This window comes from Bubalus kerabau, chromosome 15, assembly GCF_029407905.1.
Source record: "Bubalus kerabau isolate K-KA32 ecotype Philippines breed swamp buffalo chromosome 15, PCC_UOA_SB_1v2, whole genome shotgun sequence".
NCBI lineage: Eukaryota > Metazoa > Chordata > Mammalia > Artiodactyla > Bovidae > Bubalus > Bubalus kerabau.
The window spans coordinates 51,910,829-51,933,136 of record NC_073638.1 but is presented as its reverse complement, the minus strand read 5'-3'; the positions used below and the strand labels follow the sequence as shown (position 1 = coordinate 51,933,136).

General features: G+C 44.4%; 1 protein-coding gene across 4 annotated transcripts in view; it reads left to right on the top strand.

The window, feature by feature from the left end:
- STIM1 (stromal interaction molecule 1) overlaps positions 1 to 22,308 on the top strand; it is a 202,302-nt gene that overhangs the window by 4,163 nt on the left and 175,831 nt on the right. Inside the window, exons 1-2 of one of the 4 annotated variants that reach the window (XM_055548922.1) lie at positions 4,683 to 14,131; positions 14,627 to 14,712. The exons of the other annotated variants lie outside the window; for them this stretch is intronic. The gene's annotated coding sequence lies outside the window, so the exon portion shown is untranslated. Of the gene's footprint in view, positions 1 to 4,682; positions 14,132 to 14,626; positions 14,713 to 22,308 lie in introns of those variants that run through there. 4 annotated transcript variants of the gene reach the window in all.

The following is a 22,308-nucleotide window of genomic DNA, read 5'->3' as shown; positions in this document are numbered from 1 at the left end:
TGTGTGACGGGTCCCACATGAGTCTGGGGTTGTGACTGCCAGTGTTGGTTGAGGGCCTCTACTCAGGAACTGTGGTTTGACTCAGCAGAGCTAGAACAGGGCCTTGGAGGAAAGGCATCTAGGCAGTCTACAGAGTGCAGGTTGGCTTCTCAATCAACTGCTAATGGAGTGGGAGGCCAGAGTCCTGCCTGCCCACCCAGCTAGCTGCTGCTGCCTCCAAGGCTATAAATGGCCTGGCCATCTTGGTGGCTATGCTAATTTTAGCTGAGGGTAGCTCCCGGAACTGGATTGGGGCCAAGAGCAGGTGGGTGGGGCTTGGCTGAGACTAATACTGGGGGATGGGCAGAGGGTCACTCTAATCCTAGGGCAGCTAGGACATCATCTGCACCTATACCTCAGCTTTGACAATCATCCTTAACTAGGTTAATTTATTTAGCAAACATTGGACAGTGCCAGTTCATGTGCTCTTTATTCAGCAAATATTTGAGTGTCTGCTCTGGGCCAGGCTCTGTGTTTGGTGTTGGGAGTTTATTTATTTAAATATTTGTTTGTTTGCTTATTTATTTATCTGACTGTGCTGGGTCTTAGTTGCGGCACACAGCGGCATCTTTGATCTTTGTTGGGGCATGTGCCATCTTTAGCTGCTGTATTTGAGCTCTTAGTTGCAGTATGCAAACTCTTAGTTGTGGCATGTAGGATCTAGTTCCCTGACCAGGAGTGGAACCCCGGTCCCCTGCATGGGGAGTCTTAGCCGCTGGACCACCAGGGAAGTTCCGGTGTTGGGATGAACAAAACGGACATGTTCTCTGGCCTCATGGAGTTTAGAATCTAGTGGGAAGATAGAAAATAAATAAATAAATGTAGTATCTTGTGGCAGGTACTGTGGAAGAAAACATGGAGTGCTGTGGCACAGAATAAGAGGAGGAAAGAGAGCTAGCTAAAGTAGGAACCTAGTGCCTGGTAAGACATTAATAACATCACTAACATTAATAACATCACTAACATCAACAGTAATAGCAATGGACATTTTTTAGTGCTTACTGTGTGGCAGGCACTATTCCAAACATTTCTTTTAATTCTTAAAACCATTGTGTGTGCTTGGTATTATCTCTGTTTTATAAGTAAGGAAATGAAATCATAAAGAGGTCAAGTAACTTGTCCAAGGTTGTGCAGATAGTAGGGAATAGAGCCAGAATTTGAACTCTGGCAGTCTGACTCTTCTCCCCACCTCCACCTCAGCCACTGGGTTATACACTCTTTCAAAACTTTGTGATAAAGGCTATAGTAGAGGTATGATATATACATACAGAAGGCTGTGGGAAGCCCAGAGGAGCAAGTGACTAACCCTGCCTGGGAGAACTGGGGGAGGCTTCTCAGTTTCCTCCATAATTTTTCTCAGATCTTGGGGAGATAAAAAGTGGTTGCTTAACTCAAAAGTTTAGAGGTGGAAACATCAGTTAGTTCAACTTATTTTTTACATGTGAGGAAACTGATGTCCAGAGGGGCATCACACAGAAATTCCACAGTGGGTTATTAGTAGAACTAGACAAAGACCTTTGAGTCAGGGACCCAGGCTTAATCAGTTATTCAAACCACAAGTCCAGTTGGAAGGAACCTAGGGCTACAAAGAAGTCTAGTTTGGGAGTGGGGGTGGGGATATATATTTAGAGAATATTAAATACAACATTATACACAAGTTTAATGAAGCAAGCAGGGAAGACAGTGTAGGCTAAGGATTAAAAGAGCTCTGCGTGGGCTGAGCTAGGCTAAGGTGGCTGGGGAGGGCTTCCTGGAAGGAGGGGTTGGGCGGAGGCAAAAGAGAACCTGGTGGGGAGTAGCCTGACTTGGGGATTGCTGGAGGAAAGGGGGTATTGTAAACGTCTGGAGCACCAGTGTGAGCGCATGGGGTCTCTTTGGCGGCTGAACAATAACTGGGCAGAGTTGCTTCATAGTTGCCCAACTACCTCACATGAAGGCCAGTAGACAGGAAGATTGCAGTCACGTGTGATCTGTGGCAGGTCTGATAACTACTATAATTTTGAAGTAATGATGATTGTGTATAATATTTGGAGATGTATTCACCAATGGTAATGTGGCATGGGAATGTCTGTAATTTCTGTTGGTGACAAAATCGTAGGTGGTGCTAATAATATTGTGGTTGGTTTTAATATATAATTGAAGGAAATGCTAACTTTCAGTAAGAGAATACTGAAAATAAGATATAATTTCTTTCCCATTCAAATTCAGAAGCCCTCCTGAATTCTTCTCATGGGCCCCTTAGGAATGTGGAGCCTTCATGCTAAGAACTCCTGTTCTCTGACAAGGAGGGGATGAGGTCTTACGGGGAGGGTTTCCTAGGTCTCCAAAGGACTTGTCTTTGAGCCCCAAGGGGCCCTTCATTTCCTTCTGAATGGCTTTGAGATACAGTCCTGAGTGATTTCATGGGCATACTGTGGTATACTACCCTTTGTGAGAAATGATTCTCCAGGAGACCCTGTAGCTCTGGCTATCACACTTTTTGGGAGAGAGAAAGATACCAAACTGGGTCTCCAACAGAGCTTTCTTTTTTTGTTACTGCTAATTAAAAAAAAAAAAAAATACAATCTATGAAGATATACAACTAAATATAAAGAATAATGCATTGAATACCCATGTGCTACACCACAGTTTAAGAAGTCAACTAATAATAATACAGAGCTTTCTTTATTACCCCTGGATACTACATATAAAGTTCTAATGTAACACATGGCACATTGTACAGATGTTTGCTCTCTTGCAAGTATAAGCTCTTTGTGTAAGAAGGGAGGAGGGGTTGTATTTTGTCTATATCTGTTTTTATTGGGCCCAACCTAAAACCTCTATTAAAATTTGTTAGAAAAGCTGGAATCAGGGCCTGTTTGAATGGATTGCATTTTCTCTCTTCCTTTCAAAGCTTTTCGTATATCTTGGTACCCATTCTGGGCTTTTCCTCAACACTTGGAGGTGTTGCTCACCCAGAGTACTCTGTATTTTCATTGAAGCTCAGATCTGTTTTCCCTTTTCAATGTATTGTTTTATGTTATCCTTAACTTTGGAAGTAGGTAGAGCTGTTTTTATTATTATGCTTGTTTTTTTTTTTTTTGGCTGCACCACACAGCAGGCAGGATCTTAGTTCCCTGACCAGGAATTGAACCCATGCTCCCTGCAGTGAAAGCATGGAGTCCTACCACTGGACCATCAGGGAATTCCCATTAAGCCTATTTTAAAGGTGAAGGATTTATAGCTGAGAAAATTGTGTTGTTGGTCACATAGTGAAAAAGTGGCAGGCTCAGAACCCTAACTCTGGGGATCAGTGTATCCAGCCCTTGTTGTTTTTATCAAAACACTTTATCTGTCAATATATCCTTAACCAGTCTGGCTTGCAGAGCTTAACCTCAATGATCTGGCCATACTGTGCTTAGTCGCTCAGTCGTGTTTGACTCTTTGTGACCCCATGGACTATTGCCTGTCAGGCTCCTCTGTCCGTGGGGATTCTCCAGGCAAGAATACTAGAGTGGGTTGCCATTGCCCTCCTCCAGGGGATTGAACCCAGGTTTCCTGCATTGCAGACAGATTCTTTATCATCGGAGCCACCAGGGAAGCACCGGTCTGGCCATAGCTATGTTAACAAAGGTGTTTGAATAGTCTAGTCACCTATCACAAAGTGCTGCTCTGGAGGATGGTGGAGTCTATAATCTTATCAATCATGCTGCCCTGTTGGAGTTTTCTGTGTATGTGCCTGGCCTGCTTGATATAAACTCCTCAAGGGTTAGAACAAAAAACTTCTAGCAAAAGGCTGCTGCTGCTGCTGCTAAGTTGCTCAGTCATGTCCAACTCTTAGCGACCCCATGGACTGCAGCCCACCAGGCTCCTCCGTCCATGGGATTTTCCAGGTAAGAGTACTGGAGTGGGGTGCCATTGCTTTCTCCACTAGTGAAAGGCTAGGCATGTGGTATACTTTACATATTGTAGAGGTTGTAAAACTGAATTGGAGGGGTTTTATTGTCTGGTTCTGTTTCTACTGTAGGTTACTAGGCACTTGCTTAGAAATTGAAAAAATTTTCCTTTGAAAGGGTTAGATAAAGTTGAAGAAATAAACTTTACTTCTTTAGAAAGTTCATTGCTTTAGAATTTCTCACTTTTTGGGAATTCCTTGATGGTTCAGTGGTTAGGACTCAGCACTTTCACTGGCGGGGTCTGGGTTCAGTCCCTAGTTCTGATCTCTGGTCAGGGAGCTAAGATCCCTCAAGCTGTGTGGTGAGGCAAAACAAACAAACAAAAAGAATTTCTCATTTTTTGCTTTTGTTAAAAAAGTCATTCAGAGTTGCCAGTCCAGGTTCGATGCACGATACTGGATGCTTGGGGCTGGTGCACTGGGACGACCCAGAGGGATGGAATGGGGAGGGAGGAGGGAGGAGGGTTCAGGATGGGGAACACATGTATACCTGTGGCGGACTCATTTTGATATTTGGCAAATCTAATACAGTTATGTTAAGTTTAAAAATAAAATAAAATTAAAAAAAAAAAAAAAAAAGTCATTCAGATCAGTTTGAGTGCAACAGCCTCACTTCACTCAGCAGCAGCAGCAGCACCTCAGGTTTATGAGCCTGAAAAGTCTTAGTCAGAACCTGAGTGTTTTATGGTTGTTGTTGTTCAATCGCTTAAGTCGTGTCGGACTTTTTGCGACCCTGTGGACTGCAGCACATCAGGCTTCCCTGTCCTTCAGTATCTCCCAGAGTTTGCTCAGATTCATGTGCATTGATGCTATCTAACCATCTCATCCTCTGCTGCCCCCTTCTTCTTTTGCTTTTAGTCTTTTCCAGCATCAGGGTCTTTTCCAATGAGTTGGCTCTTTGCATTAGGTGGCCAGAGTGTTGGAGCTTCAGCTCCTTTTGGTGGCACCTTTCTAATGAAAGTTACTTCTCTGAACCTGCTGCAGTTCATATTTTACTTCAGGTGTACCCTCTAGACTTATCTGGACCCTGGGTGTGGACAAATTAGACCCTTAAATCAAGGCTTACTCTAGGCCACAGGAACGCTGTTGATAATGTCTGGGTGCTAGTATTTCATTTCCGGCCTATACCCCCTTCCTTTTACCGGCTGTAACCACTTCCCTAGCCCCACCTGCAGACTTGAAATGGCTGACCAGATTGGTCTAGTCCCTACCTGTGTTGATGCATAACAAATTATCCCCAAATGTAGAGGCTTAAAATAGTCAACATTTATTATATTCAGTTTCTGTGGGTTGGGAATCTGGGTGCTGCTTAGCTGGGTGCCTCTGGCTCAAGGTCTTTCATGAGGCAGTAGTCAAGTTGTTGGGCTAGGGCTAAAGGCTCACTGAGGGGGCGAGTATTTGCTTTCAAGCTCATTTATGTTGTTGGTAGGCCTTGGACCCTTGCCACATGGGTCTTGGCACTGGGCTGCCTCATGACGTGATTGTTAGCTTTCCCTAGGACAAGTGCTGTAAGAGGGAGTGCCCACTGTGGAAGCTGTAGTCTTTTCATCACCTGATCTTGCAATTAATGGGCCACAACTTCTGCCATATTCTATATGTTAGAAGCAAGTCAGCAAGTCTAGCATGAACTCCAGGTGCAAGTGAAAGTGAAAGTTTAGCCACTCAGTCGTTTGGGACTCCTTGTGACCCCATGGACTGCAGCCTACCAGGCTCCTCTGTACATAGGATTTTCCAGGCAAGAGTACTGGAGTGGGTTGCCATTTCCTTCTCCAGAGGATCTTCCCAACCCAGGGATCGAACCCAGGTCTCCCACATTGTAGGCAGACACTTTACCTGAGCCACCAGGGAAATCCCTTGCTAAAAGAAGCCCTCACTTAAGCTTAAACGCGCCCTTCTACTCCCAAGGGATTATACAGTAGCATGAAGAGGGTAGGGATCCCTGGGGGCCATCATAGAGGATGCCTGTGATATCATTCTAGGGCTATGATCTTGAGAACAGTGGCTTCTGGGTGCTGAGTCCTCTGAACTTTTCTCTGACTTCCTTTGCCTACTCCTTAGAGTCTTGTGGAGTCTTTCTACTCCCTTTGGTGGTATGTCTGTTTGGTTCATGTATGACTTCATTGCTTTGACATGTAGAGTTGACATGGCCCTTCTGTCTGTATTCCTCCCTTGTTTTAAACCCAGTTCTAAACTAGATTTTTATTCTAGGTTCTAGTCATGTGTCCCAACTCCTTGTCTGGTACGTTCATTTCTGGAGCTCATTGTATAGCCACTGACCTTGGAGCTTTCACTGCCCCAATTTGGCTTTGGAGAGCTAGACATATTAGTGCCATTGAACTGGGACTTACACATTGACAGCTGGAAAACTTACTCTGACCTTTTGCGTTGTTGGTGTTGGGTGCCAGGACTTCACATCCTAGTATGTCAGAGTTGGCAGGGGTTTTAAGTACCATTGCTCCTAAACTCCTTAATTGACATATGACAGGAACAGATTTGCCCAAGGTCTCAGTTGGGTCTATAATCTAATTTTGTCTAATTATCATTCACATGCTGTTCCCACTCTGTGGTGGAGACTCTTTACCCTAATGCAGCTGGTTTGGGTTGTTAGGAGGTCTGAGACCCATACAGAGGAGGAGCAGAAAGCAGTTCACAATACTGTATAGTGTTCACAGAGATTGCACTGGGCAGAATTGGGGGTATGTCAAGTCAGCGCTGCTTCTGAGGAGCTTCCCTGCCCGGCTAGGGAGCTTTTATGTGAGGCACAGAAAAAGAAGCTCAGTAATATCTGTGGCATATGGTGACTAATATCTGCATTCTACACTCCACTGGCAATCTCAGTTCAAAGCAAGGAGAGAGCTGTTTGTTGGAATGTACAGAGCAGACTTCCTGAAGGAGGTGGGTCAGAGTGCTGTACTAAGATTATCATCATTGTTTGGCTCAGCTTGTTGCATTATATATAGATTTGGGGCCTCCACAGGCAGGGTAAATGTATCTAAAGCCCTGTGGGGTTGCTCTGATCACCTGAAAAGTGCCAAGGGGGTGCTTTCTGAGCACTGAGAATTTGACAGAAGCCATGCCTCTTTTGGCACAACTTGCTAAGGCAGGTGAGACTTGGATAGGGATGGCTGTGGTCCTGTCGTGTTGATCAGAGCGCAGCAGATTTATGTCAATGAGAGGCCTGCAAGGAAAAACGTGAAATGAGTCAACAGCACTGTACTTTCGCTTTCTGCTGGGGAGTTTGGACTGGAGATGGTGCAGGCTTTAAAATCCCTCTGCTACTGCTACTGCTGCTAAGTCGCGTCAGTCGTGTCCGACTCTGTGCGACCCCATAGATGGCAGCCCAACAGGCTCCTCTGTCCCTGGGATTCTCCAGACAAGAATACTGGAGTGGGTTGCCATTTCCTTCTCCAATGCATGAAAGTGAAAAGTGAAAGTGAAGTTGCTCAGTCGTGCCCGACTCTTAGCGACCCCATGGACTGTACCTACCAGGCTCCTCCATCCATGGGATTCTCCAGGCAAGAGTACTGGAGTGGGTTGCCATTGCCTTCTCCCTAAAATCCCTCTAGGGGTGGTATTTTCCTTCTGGGCCCAGACTGCTTTGCCCACTTCATCTTCCTCTGTTCCCCTCTTTACATTTTGGCCTAGCGAGGCTTTTTCCTTTGTCCTGGTTTGCAGATCACACTTTATCCTGCTTCTCTTTTGCCTTTATTTACAGATATCATTTTACTGCCTCCCAGAATGTCCTCCCCTCTCCTGCCTAACCTGTCAGTCCTCTGTGAAGTGTTCCCTGCCATTAATGCTAGCCACAAGTTCCCTTTCATCTCTGGACTCCAGTAGCACTTGCTATCTACAACACTCTGTGCACTTCTCACCCTGCTTATGCCACTTAAAACAAGACATAGCCTGATGTGGAATCAAGAGCACTGGGCGTGACTTGAGTTCTTCCTGACATCACAACCCAAACTTCAGTCTCCTCCCTTGAAAATGGGATTAAAATGTGTATGAAGTGGTTGTATAGCTTTTAAAGCCTTTTTCGTTTGTTTGTTTTTTGCATATTTTCCTCTCTTGAGGGTAAGAGCCATGTCTGTTTTTTTTTTAACCATAGCACCCATCCTTAGTATCTATCACAGCATGGATCAGAGGGTATGTGCCCAGTAGATACCTGTTGAATAAATGGATGAATAATAATGAGTTGATCTTAGGACCGAATAGTCATCTAGGGAGAGTGCCAGGTAAATTGATATCAGTTCCTAGGAAAAACTTTGACAAGAGTGCTTTGAGGTAAGGGGTAGAGTCCACGTGGGGGCTTTCTGAGAAGCTCTGTAGTCATTCAGTGTTTTTCTACTGCCTGGTGGTGCTGCTGCTGCTAAGTCGCTTCAGTTGTGTCCAACTCTGTGCGACCCCAGAGACGGCAGCCCACCAGGCTCCGCCGTCCCTGGGATTCTCCAGGCAAGAACACTGGAGTGGGTTGCCATTTCCTTCTCCAATGCATGAAAGTGAAAAGTGAAAGTGAAGTCGCTCAGTCGTGTCCAACTCTTAGCTTAGTCGTGTGGAACTCTTAGTCCGACCCCATGGTACTTCATCCCTATTTACTGAGTACCTACTGAAGCTGCACTTGGAGATAGTTATCAGTCATGCTGACAACTCAGCGGGTGGGTCCGCCCTTGACTCTGGTAGTTTCTATTTGCCATAGCACTGGCTGCCCTGAGACAGTGGCTGTCGTAGGAGTGGAGCAGGGCTGAGCTCCTGGAGGCCTGATATGAGACCTGAGGCAGGGCTTCCTTGGGCCCTGCTGCTCTCTGTCCTCGGTTCCATGGACGCCGTGGTTCACCACAGAGCAAGCATGAGGCAGCCGAATGAACAGAACTACTCTCCTTAGCCTGTCCTGTGGGATGGAGAAGGGAGCCTTCTTTCATACTGGGCTTGTTGTGCAGTAGGGAGGTAGGATAGTCTGGTGAAGATCGGTGTTGTAAATGTTCTGATTCTGAGAACTCCCTGGGCCTCAGAGAACTCCAGCCTGAGCAGACATCACACCAGCTTTCCTTCAAGACACTGGGGAGGGGCCTCTAGGGAGAATTGGTAAAGGAGCAAAGGCCTAAGAGAGCCAGCTGTGCTGTCAGCATGGCCCAACCCAGATGAACCTGTCCCTTTCTCCATGAGCCACGTTTACAGAGCTCCTGGCTCCCTTGTATTGAGTTCTGGCCGAGGTAATGACCAGAAATCTCACTGGCTGGCAGGCCTGAGGCAGGCAGGCAGACTTCCAAATCTCATATGCCTCTGATTTTCTCCAGTGAGATTCAGCAGCTCTGCTCCTGATTGGCCTCTCTGGGTTATCTCAGGGCTCTCACGAAGCTCTCAGAACTCTCATCACTACTGTGTATGTTAAAACAAGTGTGCTAGTGTTTTCCAAGTTCCCAGAGCCAGTGTCTAGAATGCAGGGACCAGGGGAGCTGGGTGCACTTCAGGTATAACACATACACAAGTTAGAAAGCAGCTTGTGTCTGTGTGTGTACCTGGGTACTCAGACTTCAGGTCTTATTTCAAGAAAGCTTTGCTGACAAGGGCAAAGTTCACTGGAGCTCATATTGCATATCACTAAAGAGATAAGTGTGTAATTAAGACAACTCAAATAACTTCAATGATAAGAATGGCGTGATAGCTACCATTTTATTGAGCACCTGTTGTAGGCACTGCGGTAGGTACTTTACATCTGTGCAACAGCCCTTAAAGATGGGCATTTTTCTCATTGTGTAGATGGGGAAACTGTAACTCTGAGAATTTAAGTAATTTTCCCAAGATGACTAAGCCAGGATTTGAATTTTAGGTTTATCTGACCCAAAGGCCAGTGCTGTTTCTGTTTTTGTTTAATAACTGTAGGAGGGAAGGAGACACCTATATGAATTTTAGTAGAGATGTGCATTTGGATTAAAAAGTATACAGCTTATCAGACCATTAGTGACATGCGTTTGTTCTGTCACCTAAGTGGTCTGGAATAAACTGGGATTAGAATTTGTAGGAGATGGGAGAGGGAGTGAGAAAGTGTATTCACTTATACATTCTGCAGGGGAGCCTCACATTGATGAAAAGTATAGCTACAGAGTGCTATGTATTCAGTCTCTAGCCTCCAGAAGTAGCATTATGGTTGAGCTCTTGTGGATATAAGCTTTGGGATAGGGTCTGTATATATATATAGCATTCTTCACCTCTTCAGTTAACGTTTAACACGTGTGTTATACCCTGTCTGGGAAAAGGATTGAGTATAATAGGGAAGTTAGATGTGTACCATTGTTTTTCTTTATCCTAATAAGAGCTCCTCTTTATTGAGCACATACTCTATACCAGGACTGGGTTAAATACTTTCACATACATTATCTTGTTTAATCCTCACAATGCATCTCCCATTTTATAGCTTATCATGTAAGGCAATCTAGGTTCAGTGTCCTATGGTCCTATTGGAAAATGGGATCACTTCCACCTGGAGAGGTCAGGGTTGTGTATGGAAGAGGAAGTGGAGAGTCTTCAGAAATAGAAGGTTTCCTCTGGCTGGGAAGCATTCCACTCAGAGGAAGTGTCATGAATAAAGGCATGGAGTGGGACAAAGTGAAGAGCCTTGGGGACATTAACTAGTCCAGGTTGGCTGGAGAGAAGCACTTATGATGGAGAGTACTATAAAATAAGGCAAAAAAGAAAAAAAAAAGACTGAGGAATGATAATGGAGAACCTCAATGTCAGGCTAAAGAGTTCAGACTTGACTTTGTAGGCCTTGCAGGTGTTGAGTAGGGGAGAGACATGACATGAGTTTTACTTTAGGAAGATTAATCTCATGGACTACACACAAGGCATTGATGGGATGAGGTTGGAGGCAGGAAGTCTGCACAGGAGGCTTTGCAGTTGTTCAAGAGCAGGGATCAGGGTCTGCATTGTGGAGGTAGACTCAATAGGACTTAGAGTTTAAGTGTAGGGAGGGAAGAAAAGAGTCAAAACCATGTTTTGAGTGTGGGGAGAAGGCAATGTCACCCCACTCCAGTACTCTTGCCTGGAAAATCCCATGGGCAGAGGAGCCTGGTGGGCTGCAGTCCATGGGGTTGCTAAGAGTCGGACATGACTGAGCGACTTCACTTTCACTTTTCACTTTCATGCATTGGAGAAGGAAATGGCAACCCACTCCAGTGTTCTTGCCTGGAGAATCCCAGGGGTGGGGGAGCCTGGTGGGCTGCCGTCTCTGGGGTCGCACAGAGCTGGACACGACTGAAGCGACGCAGCAGCAGCAGCAGCAATGAGGTCCCTGGTGGTGCCAGTAATAGAAAATGGCAGTCTGAAGGAGGGCCAGTGCTAGGGTGTGATGACTAGGGGGCTGGTTGACTTCATTTGAAGTGATAGGCAAGGGCTACACTTCACTGTACTCTAGGAACCAAAGAATTCTCTTCTCTTTGTGCTTGTTTCACTTCACTCCATTTTTGAATGAGTTTTCTGATGCCCAAAGAAGTCAAGGGATTTGCCTAAGGTCACACAGGAACTACTTGGTGGATTCCAAGTCTGAGAATCCAGATCTCTTGCTTTTACCTGTTAAGCTTCCTAACAAAGCTGGGCCTTTACTGCAGGAAAATCAGAGACTCTTTCAGATAGGAAAACCTGGGTTTCGTTCCAGGCTTTGCCATTTTCCATTTGTGAGACCTTGAACATGTTGCTTTTTCTCTGAGCCTTAGTTTCCAAATTTGCAGTAAAGAGAGTATTAATCTCTACCTCATACAGACAATGGAAGATAAGACACTTTGTAAAACCCCCAAGGACTGTGTGAGGGTGTTATTCTAGGATTTTGACTTGGTTTGGAGCCATATGTATAGCGAGTATTTTGGCCTAGTGAGAGCAGACTTTAAACTTGCAGTTTTTTGTGGAAGGTCTTTCATTTTAGGCTTCCTAGGCAACTAACTTACCTTCATTCGGGGCTTTCAGATCTGGGAACATGCTAAGTTTTCCAGTCACACATCTTTAATTTTCTGGTGTGAAATGAAGTTGCAGAAGGAACATTAAGTGATTTATACCCTTCCAGGTGTTCTTGGCTTGAGAGAAGGTGATTATTATCCCTTTCCCCCAGGCTCTTCTACCAGCCTTCAGTTTCTACCAACCTTCAAGGTCTGTGGGGGCAGAGTGCTAGCTGAATTTAGGCTATGTTTTGAGGGGAAGCTCCTGTTAGACTAGAGTAAGCCCTGGCTTGGGACAGAGGTGCCCGGGTGCAGCTGTTGGTCAAAGCTAGTGCCTGGAGTCCTCTTGTGGTCATCTTTTTGGTTAGCATACATGTTCCTGAGTCCTCTTGAGATGGGGAGGAGGCTGCTTGGGTATCATCAGGTAGCGGGTCTGGTCTGTGGTTGTGTCCACTCATTGTCATAGGAGCAGGCCTGAAACTGGCCATCTTGATGTTTTGTCACACACCCTCTCAAGGTTTTCTGATTAATAAAATACCTGTTTACTGTTTTGTAGCTTCTGTCTTAAAGCATTTTTTCCCCACTGTTTTTCTTGAACCTTTTTTTCATTTTCTTCCCTCTTTCTAGATTAGTCCTCTTGAATCTTCATGGCTTTCTTTATGAAAAACCTAGTTTACTAAATAAAGAACACTAGACTAGGAATTTGCTTGGGCTGTGATACTGTTGATCTTTCTGGGCCTCAGTTTCCCCATGCCTGGTATTTGGGGGAGTAACAGAACCGATCTCACAAGGTCAATGCATGCAGAGTTTATGAGATAATGTGACAAGTGTCTTATACAAATGTGAGTAATTTATTATTATTAGTTTTCCTCTTCTGAATTATCTGATCATGTATCCAGTTTTCTGGTTTTTCCCCTCTTTTTACTATCTTATGTTTCCTAGGTTCTCGCTTTTCCTTATAACCTTGCTTTTTGACTCTTAATGACGATCAGAAAAGTATGGCCACACCTGGTACAGTTGTAAGGCAGAGGGCCGAGCCTTAGGGAAAGTGACGTCTATTGGTTTTTGAGTATAACATCTTGTCATTAACTTGAACAAGACTCTTTATCCCTCTGTGCCTTAGTTTTTACATTTGCCCCCTGTGTACCATGCAGCTTGATTCTTGTGAGCTTTACGTCATTTTCATTTTGGAGAATCCCCCTTTAAAATACAAGCGTTACTGGATTGAGGGTACCCTTGACTTGAGAATCTGGGGTGGAGGATAGAGCCTTCCAGAGGGCAGTTCTTAGTTTACTAATGCGAGAAAGGTGTCAAGGCCTCAGGCATATTTGATGTTGCCTGTCTTATAGCCCACACCCGGCTTCTTTGCCTGAGCTGAGCTTGTGCCTGTACTTTCAGCCAGAAGTCAGAGCTAGGCGAGGCCTGATTCCCCCAGGAATTCAGTGATAAAAATTAGGGCACTTGAGCAGATCTAATTGGCTGAACTGAGTGAGGGTCAGAGGCTTTCCCTGGGGGCTCCTTTTAATCTCCTGTAGTTATAGACTTTTCAGGTTGGGCTAATTAAAATGTTGGCAGCTCCAACTAGGTCCTGCTCCAGCCTCCTGGAGTACCAAAAGTTGGCATGGGGTTGTCTTTCCTGGGGAACTGAGGAGTGGGTTTCCATGTCTTCATTTAATGAAAGGCATGATAATGTAATAATATTTGTCCAGAATGGGCTATCACACATTTCATGGTGGAGAGAGATGTAGGCTGAGACCTGGATCCAGATATGCCTGGATTTGCTGCTCTCCAGACCTCCAAAAAGTGCTCTTTCAGGTCAATTGTCTGTTCTGTTAGCCCCCAGTGGGCTTTGCTCTTGTTAGCTGGCAAGTAATTCCCATTGCACTGGGGTTGTCTTCCCTTTCGTACATTCCTGTTCTAACCAGAAAAAGGGATATGGATAAGTCCTGCCATGTGCCAGGTCAGGGCTGGTGTTTCACACAGCTGTCTCTTGAGATATGGCCATATCTTTTCATAATGCCCATTTTATAGATGAGAAAATACTCATAAAAAGAAAATAATTTGTTTGGTTGTCATTACAGCCTGTAAGCAGCTGAACCAGAATTCAAACCCATGTCTCTCTCAAAGCCTCTAGTTACCTTCCTACTGCTACTGCTAAGTCACTTCAGTCGTGTCCGACGCTGTGCAACCCCATAGACGGTAGCCACCAGGCTCCCCCATCCCTGGGATTCTCCAGGTAAGAACACTGGAGTGGGTTGCCATTTCCTTCTCCAGTGCATGAAAGTGAGAAGTGAAAGTGAAGTCGCTCAGTCGTGTCCAACTCTAGCGACCCCATGGACTGCAGCCCACCAGGCTCCTCCATCCATGGGATTTTCCAGGCAAGAGTACTGGAGTGGGGTGCCATTGCCTTCTCCGTACCTTCCTAAGGCAGCACAATTTCATATCCTTTCTTTTAAAAATTAATTAATTAGGCTGTGATGGAGCTTCATTGTGTCACGTGGGATCTTTCCTTGTGGCGCAGGGGCTTAGTTGTGGTGGGCAGGCTTAGTTGCTCCGTGGCTGTGGGATCTCAGTTTCCCAACCAGGGATCAAACCCATGTCCCCAGCATTGCAAGGCAGACTCTTAACCACTAGACTACCAGGGAGGTCCCTCCTATCTTTCTAAACAGCAAATTTCTTGCCTCTGGAAAGTCTTATCCAATTCCTACAGCCAGAATTATTTTCTTTCCAGAGCACTTTGCCCTTCACTCTATTCTGGCTGATACCCAGTGAGGCATGGATATACTTCTCTCACTTGACTGCTCCCACTCCTGCAAGGTATGGTACTCAGGATGTGTTCACCAAAAACCCAAAGGAAGTTGTATTGTTGAAGTTTGAGTCATTCTGACAGACTGGTAAAGGGGAGGCTTGGGGCATAGCCTTGGCTCATTCCCACATAAAGTCAGGTCTCTCTCTTCTTGGTTTGCCCCAGTGTGCTGTGTTATTCTGGAGACAGTAGGGCCTTCTAGGCAAGATGCTTTTTGGGTTCTCAAGGAGCAGGCCTGTCTAACTTCAGGTCCCTTTCTTTGGTATCTGGCTTTACAGTTTCTTTCTTATAGTCTCCCTGTCATTAATAAGAGTTAGAGCAGTGCTCCCTGGAGTACAGTGGTGTGATCGCCCTTGGCCTGGCTGTGGTTGCTGGAATATTCCTGCTGACTGCGGATACTTGGGTTTGTTTTGCAAAGAGCAGGCTAAGTTATTAACCCTGTATTTGGGTCTTATGTTTTCTGCAGCCTTTGCCTACTGGTCTGCCTCATTTCATAGGATAAAGACTTTCTTAAAGAAGGCAAGCCTGTGAAGGCATTTTTATAAGTTGAATTATCTTTCTCTTGACTTGAAACACATTATAAAAGTACTTTTGTGCCTTTTTCTGTGTATGTAGTGTATATACTTAGTGTTTAACATCAAACGTTTGTTCTTTCAGGAATAAATGGCAAATTAGAACATAACAAAGTATAAACACCTTTAACAGGAAAACGTAATAAAAATATTAATGATAATCAAAATAAATTCCAAAATAAATAGGCTGAAACACAGCATTCTTTGTTCTGTTTAGATACAATGGGAAATTTGAAATAGCATAATCAAACAGAATGATGTAGATAGTGACATGACACCATTTTATTGCTCCAGTATTAAGAATAGATATGAGATGTCCTTAGGCCAAGGAGAGAAGAATGCATTCTGGGACTAGAGAGAACTGTTCCAGGATTAGGGTTAGTTCCGCTACTTATTTGTGTCTAAGGACACGAGTAACTAGTCAATACTTTCTGCATGTCTGTTTCCATGTTAAATGAAAGCAATACCTACCTTGTTTAATTTTATGAGGATTAAATAAGACAATGTAGGTAAAGTGTTTTGTAAACCCTCAAGTACTGTAGTAGTCATACTCAGTGGGTGCCTGGGTGCGTGCTTAGTCATTTCAGTCGTGTCTGATTGTTTGCAACCCTATGGACTGTAGCCCACCAGGCTCCTCTGTCCATGGGATTCTCTGGGCGAGAATACTGGAGTGGGTTGCCATTCCCTCCTCCAGGGGAATCTTCCCGACCCAGGCATGGAACTTGCTTCTCTTATGTCTCCTGCACTGGGGGCAGATTCTTTACCATTAGCGCCACCTGGGAAGACGCGTACTCAGTGGGTGACTGGAGCCAATTTGCTAGCACTACCAGAAAGCTTTTGGTTTAAGATATGGCTTCCTGGGTGGCTCAGATGATAAGGAATCTGCCTGCAATGCGAGAGAACTGGGTTTGATCCCTGAGTTGGGAAGATACCCCGGAGGAGGGCATGGCAACCCACTCCAGTATTCTTGCATGGAGAATCCCCATGGACAGAGGAACCTGGTGGGCTACAGACCCTGGGGTCCCAAAGGGTCAGACATGACTGAGTGACTAAGCACAGCACATGGCTTAAACCTGTGACACAGGCGGGAAGAAGGGTGCTGAGTTGATGAATAAGTCATTGAATGCTGTTTGGGCAGCACCTAAGAGGAATTCCTGTGAGGTGAGGGAAACGGCCACGTTCATCCCTTCATCCTGTATCTGTTGAGTCCTGCCTGGTGGAGGAGAAAGAAAGACAGACGTGTCCCTATTAAATGTCTGGTATGCTAAATACAGAGGATTCTTGGCTTAGGAATGAAAGCACCATAAAAACAGGAGTTTTTGTCTGTTTTATACCCTGCTATGTTTTTACTCAAGAGTAGTGCTTGGCACATAGTAGGCTCTCAATAAATATTTGTGGAAAGAAAGGCTGAGTTTTGGAATCAGACAGACTGGGTTCATATGTGGGCTGTGCCCTTCACCAGCCCCTTCCCTGAGCAAATTGCTTAATCTCTCTGATGCTGAGTTTCCTCGTTTATAATGTGGGACTAGGATTAGCTCTCATAGAGGATTTTTGGAGGGATTTTCTTTTTTTTTTTTAATTTTTATTTTATTTTATAACTTTACAATAAAAAGTTTAAAAAATTTTGTACAAGTCCTAGTAAGTGCTCAGTGGAAGGTAGTTCCTTTTGATTTCCCTTCCTGGTTTGCAAAGTATAATGGAAGCAGCAAGGATACAGCAGATCTGCTCGGGGAGCCTGGCTAATGACTTCACAGGTTTGACCTGACCATGTCTTTCTAATGTGTGAGATTAGAGTTTTTGGTATTATTTCCCCACAAATGGAAGTCACTGGGATTGAGCAGCAGTGTTGAAATGAATATGCTTTGCTTCGGTGTTTCCTATGGTCTTGGTGGGAAGGCTGGCTCTTGTCTTTCAAGGCAAGGTAACGTTTGCACTTCTGGTTTGTGCAGAGGCTGTTTCCAGAAAGAGTAGTTTACCCTGGAGAGTCTGGACTCACCTGATTTGGATTAGGCTCACCACCCACCACACACACACACACACACACACACACACACCCCGCCCCCCCCAGTTATTGTTAGTTATAGCCTTTGAAAGGTGCCCACACACACACACACACACACACACACACACACACCCCGTCCCCCCCAGTTATTGTTAGTTATAGCCTTTGAAAGGTGCCCTCGGCTTGACTTCTGTTCCGGATCAGTTATAAATTCTCACAGAACTTGGAGCAGAGTATGTTTGCGTGAGTTAATCAGGTATTTACGAGTTGACCTTTGCTAGTAAAAACCTAATTTTCCCTTATGCCTGAGTGACTCCAGTAGGCTGAAGGCCTCGTTCTGAGACATTCCTGGAACTGCTGGATGCTGCTGCAGGTTTCCCTGCCCTTGTCATATGTGCCCAAGACCAGTGGGGTCTATTTGCCCTTCAGCAAGGGTGGTCAGCACCTCTCCCTTTTAGCCTGTGACACTGGACATATCACTGTCCTTTTCTTTTATCAACATTTAGACTTCAGAGCTTTCTCTTCTGGTTTAATTTCTTGGAGGATGAGTAAGCAGGGAGGAATTGTCTGGCCATCAGACAACTGACTTGAAGCCACTTGGCAAGAAGTGGGTGAAGAACATGTTTCCGGACAGGGGTAGTCAGGCATTGGGTAAGTTAGGGCTAGTTTGGGGGTTAAGTGGACCTGCCTTCTAGAATAGAGTTTGTAGGTGCTCTGGCTGTGTCCTCAGTACCCTCCTTGGGGACCTGAGCATTGCCACAAGGGAGATCTCACATGTGGACTTGAGGAAAGGAGATGGAGGGAAGAAAAGGAACTTTGCTGAGATGTTGCTTTATGCTAGGTGCTTTAGAACAATTATTTCCTTTAATTTTTACAACAACCTGGTGAAGTTTACAGGTGAAGTCCCTAGAATTTCAGCAGCTTTCCCAAGGTCACAGAGCTGGTGAATGATAATGGTAATAGTTACCATTTGTTGTATGTTAAGATGCCACATACCAAGTTTCTTTTTTTAAGTACTTTATATTTAGCACTCACCACCATCCTATAAAAGGTTATTATTACTTCTGCATTACAAATGAGGAAACTGGGAATTAGAGAACTTTGGTTACTTGATGAAGATCACTCATCTAGCAATAGCGGTACAGGGACTTGAATCCAAAATTCTGTGATTATGGAGAATTCCCTGGTGGTCCATTGGTTAGGAGTCTGTGCTTTAGTTGTCAAGGGCCCTGGTTCAGTCCTTGATCAGGGAACTAAGATCCCATAAGCGGTGTGACTGAAAACCAACCTCCTCCCCACTACCAAGAATTCTGTGATTATAAAGCTTGTTCTTTGATATCCATGTCATTGCAACAGAGTCACGAGATCAAGGTTCATGTCTTATTCCATCTCTGCATCCTTATAATCTATGATGCACCTATCATATTATTAACTGATCATATTATTAGCACTCAGTAAATGTTTGCCATGAAATCCAGCTCTGCTCTCCCCCATTGCCCCCCGTTGCTGACTACATTCTGCCCCAGCATCTTGGCCTGACTGTCTTCTTTCCAGTCTGGCCTTACCTTCCCTGCCCGTTGTGGCCGCCCTGACCTCCCAGCACACAGCGTCTGAACCACCTCTGTTGCTCTCTCGCTTCTCCACCCCTCTTTCCCTGGCTTTTGATTTTTGCTGCCACCATTTGTTCTCCAGCCCCCTTCAATCCTGTCTGTTCTTTTCTCTGACTAATCCCAGAGACTGGTCCTATCCAAACTATAATCTTCTAAGTCTGTGCCATATCATTTGGTGCCTAATTAACTATACTGTTTCACCTTCTAATTGTTTCATGGACATTAATCTTCTCTCCAGCTAGCTTGTGATAATCATATTATAATGACCCCTCAGATTAATTGGTGCTTCACACTTTTCAAAGCACTTTCTTATTTAAGACTTGTTTTTTTTTTTTTTTTGATTGTCATGTCAATACCAAACCTGTGAAATTTGATGAAAGGAATTTGTTATTTCCAGATTATAGCAGGAAAAATAAATGCAAAGAAGGCAGATAACTTCCCAAGGTCACATAACTAATTAGGGGCAGAACTGAGACTAGGTCTTTGGTCTGCTGATTTCCAGCTTGGTGTGCTGTGCCTTCCACGTTTCTCCCTGGCATTTCTCCTTCTACCTTCAAGGGCTATCCAAGGAAGAATATTTATGTTTAGGTTTTTAGAAGGCTTGGTTGGCGACCTCGGGAATGGTGGAGTGGGCTAGATAGCAATCTCAGGTACTTCTTGCTAGTGTCAGTACCCTGGGTTGCTACTGCCTAAGAGAGATTCTGTCCCAGAGCTACTAGGATTAATGTTAAACTGGAAAGCATTTATTTATTTTGAGTGGCCAGAGCATTTTCTCATGGACAACCAGGAAATAGTTGGGGTGGGGTATGTGATGCTGGCCAGTTTTGTGTCCTGCAGTGGCATGAACTTTGGAAGCATGCAGACCAGAGTTTAGAATCTGGCTTTGCCATTGTTTATTAGCCTTGTGACCCCAGGCAAAACATTAATCTGTATGAGCCTTGAAAGTGAAGTCACTCAGTCATGTCTGACTCTTTGCGACCCCATGGACTGTAGCCTACGAGGCTCCTCCATCCATGGGATTTCCCAGGCATGAGTACTGGAGCGGGTTGCCATTTCCTTCTCTAGGGGATCTTTCCAACCCAGGGTCTCCCGCATTGCAAGCAGATGCTTTTACCATCTGAGCCACGAGGGAAGCTTTGTATGAGCCTTAGGGCTGTTGTGAGAATGTAATTAAAGGCCACATAGTGGTCCTTAAGAAAAGAAGTATTTGTTGGTGGCTTTTATTGTCAATATAACTATACATATAAAGCATGAGGAGCCTGGGGAAGATGTGCCTGTGACCCTTGCAGGTTACTCCTCATGGCTTGAGTTCCAGGCTTCAGAGATGATATGCCTGTTACGCTTTAGCCTTTTGGCTGACAGGACTGAGCTTGAATGCTGAGCCCAAAGTCTCCAGTGCCTCCTGAGGGCAATAAAAACAGCTTGTGGTTAGCTAGGGGGTGGCTTCAGGGTCAGACTTTGGGAGTTAAATCTTTATTGCTTTTCTGAAAGACGTGGGCATTAGAATGATTGCTTTGGAAAAGTTGAGAACCTACTTGTTATTGAGAGATTTCTGTTATTTCTGAAACGAGATTTTGTTCCAAAATTGTTTGTTAAATACTTCTCTATTCTTCTTGAACTCCTGTCCCTACCCCAAAGGAAAGAAACCAAATTCACATTGTTGTGTGATGCCTGTGTCTTTGGTCTCCCTGGCCACCCAGCTTCTAGCTCCTTTCTCAGAGATAGCACAGCTCCAAACTGCTGCTTCAGGAGAGGTCATTCAGCCCCTTGCCCCCTGCTCCACCCATGCCTGATTTGTATTGTAGGAGAAACAGAATAGGTACCCACGGACCTTATTTATAAGGAAGTTTCTTTCTCTTGGCTTCGCTGATAGCTCAGTTGGTAAAGAATCCGCCTGCAATGCAGGAGACCCTGGTTTGATTCCTGGATCAGGAAGATCTGCTTTCTCCTTGGGGACTTTCAATGGCTTGACACAGGGAATGACTAGAAAATGAGAACAAGGGAACATAACTCATTGCTAAAATGGCAGGTTTGGATGGCTGTAGGTTGGGGGGCAAGCTTCCTGGAAGGGCAGGAAGGAGCAGTGGGGTATAGAAACAGTGGCTTCTGAGTTTTTCCTTTTAGAATATGATGCCATGAGCCATTCATTTTTTTCTTAAAATTGATGTGAAATTCACATAACATAAAATTAACCATTTGCATACACAATTCAGTGGTATTTAGTGCATTCACAGTGTTTTATAACCGCCGTGTCTATCTGGTTCCAAACCATGTTCATAACCCCGCAGGAAACCCACACCCATGAAGTAGTTGCTCCCGTTCCTCCCTCTCCCCTCCCCTTGCAGCCACCAATCTGTGTTCTGTCTCCATGGATTTATCCCTCTTCTGGACATTTTGTATAAATGAAGTCATATTTCTGACTTTTTGTGTTTGGCTTCTTTTACTGTAGTGTAATATTTTGGAAGTTCATCCATGTTGTAGCATGCAGAATGAAGCAGTGCTTCATCCCTTTCTATGGGTAGCTAATATTCCATTGTATCTATATACCACAATTTATTTACTCATCTGTTACTAGGCATTTGGGCTATTTCCACCTTTTGACTGTTGTAAGTAGTGCTGCTAAGAACATGTGTGTACATGTACCTGTTTGAGTACCTATTTTCAATTCTTTTGGGTATATACTAGGAGTAGAATTGCTGGGTCATGTGGTAATTCTATGTTTAAGTTTTTGAGGAACTGCCAAACTATTTTCCACTGTGGCTGAACCACTTTATACCCCCACCAGCAATATACAGGGGTCCAATTTCTCTTCATTCTCACCAACGTTTGTTGTTTTCTGTTTTTTTTTTTTTTAATCGTCCTAGTGGGTATGAAATAGTATCTCATTATGGTTTTGATTTGTTTCCCCGATGACTAATGATTTTGAACATCTTTTCCTATACTTGTATATTTGGTATATCACTTAGGGAGAAATTTTTGTCCATTTTAAAGATGGGTTTTGTCTTTTTGTTATTGAATTGTGTAATGGTTAACTTTATGTGTGAACTTGATTAGGCTAAGGGATGCCTAGATAACTGATAAAACATTATTTCTGGATGTATCTGTGAGGGTGTCTTTGGAATCTATGAGCATTTGAATCAGTAGACTGATTAAAGAAGATCACCCTTGGGACGTCCCTGGTAATTCAGTGGCTAAGACTCTATGCTCCCAAATGTAGGGGGCATGGGTTTGATCCCTGGTCAGGGAACTAGATCCCACATGCCAAAACTAAGACCCGGCACAGACAAATAAATAAATATATGTTAAAAAAAAGAAAAAGATCACCCTTAGCAGTGCTGATGGGCATAATCTAGTCCATGGAGGGTCTGAATAGAACAAAGAGAGGAGGAAGCTGAGTTTATTCTTGCTATTTGAGCTGATATG